At 46.2% G+C, this 5,512-nt stretch overlaps 1 non-coding gene across 1 annotated transcript; it reads left to right on the top strand.

Moving 5' to 3' along the window:
• The first annotated feature begins 2,740 nt into the window (after positions 1–2,740).
• On the top strand, positions 2,741–2,813 carry TRNAR-CCU (transfer RNA arginine (anticodon CCU)). Its single transcript has one exon. It is a non-coding gene; the product is annotated as a tRNA-Arg (tRNA).
• Positions 2,814–5,512: the final 2,699 nt, after the last annotated feature.

The raw sequence follows: 5,512 nt of genomic DNA on the forward strand, positions 1-5,512 counted from the left end.
CATACTACAACGAACTCTTAAGAAGGACATTGAAATTACACCATACACTATTAGATTTCTGCCTGTTGACAAAAACTCTGTTGTGCCTTATGACGTGTTTGTGTTGATGGGACTATTCAGTCTTTGGAAAAGCCGTATGATGGACAGACATGCCGAGCCACCAAGATCGTCCAAATCTGTGTTTCGGGAACAGTGTGCGTTGGTGAGGAGTGTATATGCTGCTCGCGACGAACCTCCAAGCTGGCTGCCGTGCCTAGATGCTTGTGTGTGCCTCCCTGAATTTTGATGTTTTGATGGGAATGCAGTGGTGAGTTAGGGCTATGGGGGGCTCATATTAATCAGCCCGGTAACTTGAGACGCGAACTAGTCTGATTGAAGTTTCCTCCTTTCTACAGAAGTTCTTCCATGCAATAAAGAAAAAAAAAGCCCTCGTGGCCTAATGGATAAGGCACCTGTCTCCTAAACCGGGGATTGCGGGTTTGAGTCCCGCCGAGGGTTGCCGCGGTGTGCGGCGCTCCTTTCTTTTTCCTCGCCGAAGACTGGTGTGCTGATAGAAAGCGTTTCAGCTCTTTCGCTTACAACCCCGTAGGCGACCGGGCATAAATTACCTGCGTTTTCAAAAAGCCACCGAAGATTGATTTCAAAGCCTGCAGACACGCTGCGCCATCTACGTATTTTTATAAAACCATATTCATAATTGCAGCTTTTGTTTTCAGTTTAGAGCGTGAGGGGGCGCCGTGAAAAATGAGAGTGAACAGCGGCAGCAGCGTCAGCCCGTGAACTTTGCATCCGCGTCGCCGCCTGCTCCTCGAAATGCAAATCCTACACTGAGCTCTCTGGCTGGTGTCGGTTCCGGCTTTTGCGATGAAAGCAGGGGTGATAAGTCAGACAACGACATACAAACGTCGGATTTCTGTTCCGACAACGTGACTTCGTCTCAGGGGCCTTGATCGTCAGCGTGTATTCGCACGTAAGTTTTGTTTTCGTTTGCTCTGTGTTTTCAGCAGTGCATGCGGTTTGTAACTGATGAGAGGGGTTTATTTTTTGCTTCAGGGCCTCCAAAACATATGCCCAAGAAAGTTTGCGAATTATCAAGGTTTCGTCGCATTTCTTCAACCGAGACGACAGACAGGTGTCCATGTCCGCGCGTCGCTGCGGAGCGGGGTTTGGAGATTCGCTAGACCCCGCGACTACTTCTGTAGTTCTTCACGGTGGAGATGATGAAGACTCTTTACTAAAACACTAATAAGTTTGGATGAAGATTTTGGACAAGCAAACAGACGCTGGGCGTGACGGCTCATCGGGAGAGGTGAATCCGTTGGAGATGCTGAAGATCATTGGAATCATACTACACACAGCGATTGTCGACCTGCCGCATCTATATCTCTATTGGAATACAGGAATCATCTATTCTGGCCTTCAGTTAGCAAAGAAAATTTGCCGAAATCAATTTTTCACTTTCCTTGTTTTTCTGAACGTAGCGGACACAGAGGATTCAGGGGCGGCGGCATCAATTGGCAAGACATGAAAGTGTCCTTGCTTTTGAACCACATGAATGGAAGTTCATCGATCCTGATGCTTCAAAGCTTGCCCAAAACGCCAAAATCGGTCAGCTGGCTTTCAGGAATGAGCTCATTGAACAAACCTTAGTATATGGATGAAGAAGAAGTCCGTGCCCCCAATCCTCCCATAGAATCCATTCGTCAGTGACAGAAAAAAAAGAAAAGTTAAGGAACTCCAAGCGCTGCTATCAGAGAACAAAACAAAGACAAAGATCAAACGTTACGTCCAACACCTGTCAAGTCTACCTCTGATTCACATCTTCACGTGATTGCTTTTCACAGTGGCACCACAGTGAAGACGGCTGACTTGACCAGATGTAGAAAGTGCAATAATTTTTCCTCGGAGCCGAAACTTGGAGGAATGGCAGCTATAAACATGTGAACCGCTTTGTATATTCCTGTTTTCCTGTAATCAAGATCGCGCTCAGTGCAGCCGGTAATTTATTTTTTTTTCGATATACTTTTCCGTATTTTTGTCACATCTGACTAATAAATGTGCAAGTATTTTTGCACAAACGACTCAGCTGTTCGTTTCATTCAGCATAGCGAATAAGCTACAATTTCATGCATTGCAAAATGCGCTGGTTTTTTTACTTTTTGTGAAAAGAAATTATTCAGTACACTACAAATCGTCCATTTTTCCTCGGTAGCGAAAGACTTAGAATGGGATCTAGCACAAGCCACGGTGAAATGAAAATAAATTGCATTTGTTGGAAGGAAATGGCGCAGTATCTGCCTCACATAATGGCGGACACCAGAACCGGGAGTGAGGGGGGAGTGAAAGAAGAAACGAAGTGCCGTAGTGAAGGTCTCTGGAAATAATTTCGACCACCTGGGGATCTTTAACATGCACTCAGATCGCACAGCACCAGCGTGATAGCGTTTCGCCTCCATCGAAACGCTGCTACCACGGTTGGGTTCAAGCCCGAGAACACAGGATCAGTAGCCGAGCGTCCTAACCACTGAGGAACCGCGGCGGGTCAAGCCCCATTTGCATTCCGTCTAGTATAGTCAATGCGCTAACGCACGCCAAAAGACTCGTCTGCCTATAGAAAGGGCTTTAGAATGGAATCTACCTCAAGCCACAGTGGTCTTGCTTCTATTTTATTCGATGCAGTAATGCACACTAAAAGACTAGTGTGATTATAGGAAGGACTTCAGAACGCTAAAGGCCACAAGCCCTCGTGGCCTAACGGATAAGGCATCGGTCTCCTAAACCGGGGATTGCGGGTTCGAATCCCGCCGAGGGTTGGCAGCTTGCGTACGTCGCTGCTTCATTTTTTGCCCCTGAACTATAATGTGCTAAGGCACGCCAAAAGAATGCTCTGTTTATAGAAAGCGGTTTAAGCGCCGCGGTGGCTCAGTGGTTAGGGCGCTCGACTAATGATCCGGAGTTCCCGGGTTCGAACCCGACCGCAGCGGCTGCGTTTTTATGGAGGAAAAAGGCTAAGGCGCCCGTGTGCTGTGCGATGTCAGTGCACGTTAAAGATCCCCAGGTGGTCGAAATTATTCCGGAGCCCTCCACTACGGGACCTCCTTCTTCCTTTCTTCTTTCACTCCCTCCTTAATCCCTTTTCTTACGGCGCGGTTCAGGTGTCCAACGATATATGAGACAGATACTGCGCCATTTCCTTTCACCAAAAATCAATTATTTATAAGTGAAATCTAGCAAAAGCCACAGTGAAATGAATATTGTTTTTTATTTGGAAAGTAAATGGCGCGGTATCTGTCTCACACATCGGCGGACACCTGAACCGAGCATAAAATAAGGAATGAAGGAGGGATTCAAAGAAGCAAGAGGTGCCGAAATGGAGGGCTCCGGAATAATTTCTGCCACGTGGTGATCTTTAACTCGCACTGACATCGCACATCACAATTAAGGGCGTTTTAGCGTTTCACCTCCATCGAAACTCAGCCGCCGCGGTAGGGTTTGAGCCCGGGAACTCCGGATCAGTAGCCCGGCGCCCTAACCACTGAGCCATCATGGCAGGTCAATGCAAGTGGCCTTGCTTCTATTTAGTCAATGCACTAACGCACGCCAAAAGCCTGGTCTAGTTATAGAAATCGCTTTAGAATGAAATCTACTGCAAGCCACTGTTGCCTTCCTTCTATTTTCGTCAACGCGCTGTCGCACTCCAAAAGACTGGTCTCTTTCTAGTAGGTGTTTTAGAATTAAATTTACCAGTAGCCAGGTAGGCCTTGTTTCTATTAGAGCAAAATCCTTTAATGGCTCATGCTCGCGGCCAGGATCGTGTCTGTGCGTCCTTCCTTGACGCTTCGTTTAGTGGGAAATAATAATAGGAGAAAAAGAATGGTTGCCTCAAATAGAGGAGAAAAAATGACTCTATAAACCAATCCTAATATATGTCGAGTAATTAGGTCTATCTTTTATAGCCAAAAATGATAAAATTGCTTCAAAATAGCGCGGACGTCGATACAGCGACGGAAAAAGTGGGACGTCACATCCACCGGAAGTCTTCGCAGCAAAGTAAAATAACTCGCGAAATAAAACAAGTAGGAGAAAACGAATGGTTTCATCACATAGAGGAGGAAAAAATAAACCTAGAATCTAAGTTTGATGACAGTAGATTAATTTGTTAATTATTTTATTGTCAAAAGTGTAAAAAAATTGTGTCAAAAACACGGTGTGATGTCACATTCAACAGAAGTCATCAGAGCACAGTGAAAAATACACAAAATGAATGAAAAAAAATTGGCAATGGCTTTGCTCGGCTATAGGCTCCACACAGTGACGTTTGCTCACGAGCCCTGCGCCATCTATTGCAGCTCGGACGAAACTCCTGGTAGGCGGAGAGGAAGCGCCGCGCTTCGCTGCACGCCTCCAGTCGCAATTACGATGGCAAGCAGCAGTAGTAGTGGTGGTGGCCTCGGCACAAAAATTGTGAAAAGAAAAAGCAACCGTCGGTACTACTGCGGTAAGGATTACCATTGCCGCGAAGGGCAGCTTGGCATTAATTTGTACAGTATCCCAGGTAGGCCGTACGAAAGAGACCGTCGAGAGAAGTGGATCATGGCAGTGCGGAGAATCAAGTAAGTCATTTGCCATATTTAGCGTTAATCTTAACGTTCGTTTAAAGTGTGGTACGTTAAATCTACCTGCGTACATTTAGTAGCTTCCCACCAACAGCCTTACTTTCTAATCGCAAACGTTGTGTCGCGCTTTAGCCTCTGACGCTTGTGAGAATTGATGTTTGAACCTTGTGCGTGCGTAGGTGTGCATGTGGTGACTTGCAAACCATTTGAATCTCGGGCATCTCGCCGCATTCAGTTCGTTTTAATGTATGCGAGCACTACATTTCTAACACTGCACTTCTGAGATCGTACTTGCTACTGCCGTTTCGCACTTTTTCGAGCGCTCCCATGGCGCACCGGGGTGTTAGCGTTGTTTACGTGTTGGTTGTACGCGAAAAAGTCATCGTGCATGCACCTTCACATGGAACGAAAAATTAGACAAACGCACGGCAGAGTGTGCCGTTTAACCCCGTAGCGTGGCAGTCTGAACGTGGCGGTGCGAGCGTGCTTGTCTTTTTTTTCAGTCAAGCCGACGGTTATAAGTGGGTGCCGAACAATGAGACGAGGATTTGCTCTAGGCATTTCGTCAATGAGGAAAAGAGCGCAACCTCAGCGCAGCCGGGAAATTATCCAACCATATTCTCGGATACATGCAGGGTCAGCCACGTCGATGCGACGAACAGGCTTTAAATATACGAATGTTACCGGACGTGTTTTTTGCAGCGTAATCGTCCCATAAAAATGTACTGATCATACTACTGTGTGAAGTTCTATGTTCCACTAGTGTGCAGCATTTCAATGCAGCTGGTAATTTGCATTTTGTAAAGTTCATAAGAAGGAGCGATAGGTGAAATATTTTAATCTTGTAAGTGTCACATATGCTCTCAGGTTGCACCAGAGGAGGGCTAAAGCATCAT

This window comes from Amblyomma americanum, chromosome 1 (assembly GCF_052857255.1).
Source record: "Amblyomma americanum isolate KBUSLIRL-KWMA chromosome 1, ASM5285725v1, whole genome shotgun sequence".
Lineage (NCBI taxonomy): Eukaryota > Metazoa > Arthropoda > Arachnida > Ixodida > Ixodidae > Amblyomma > Amblyomma americanum.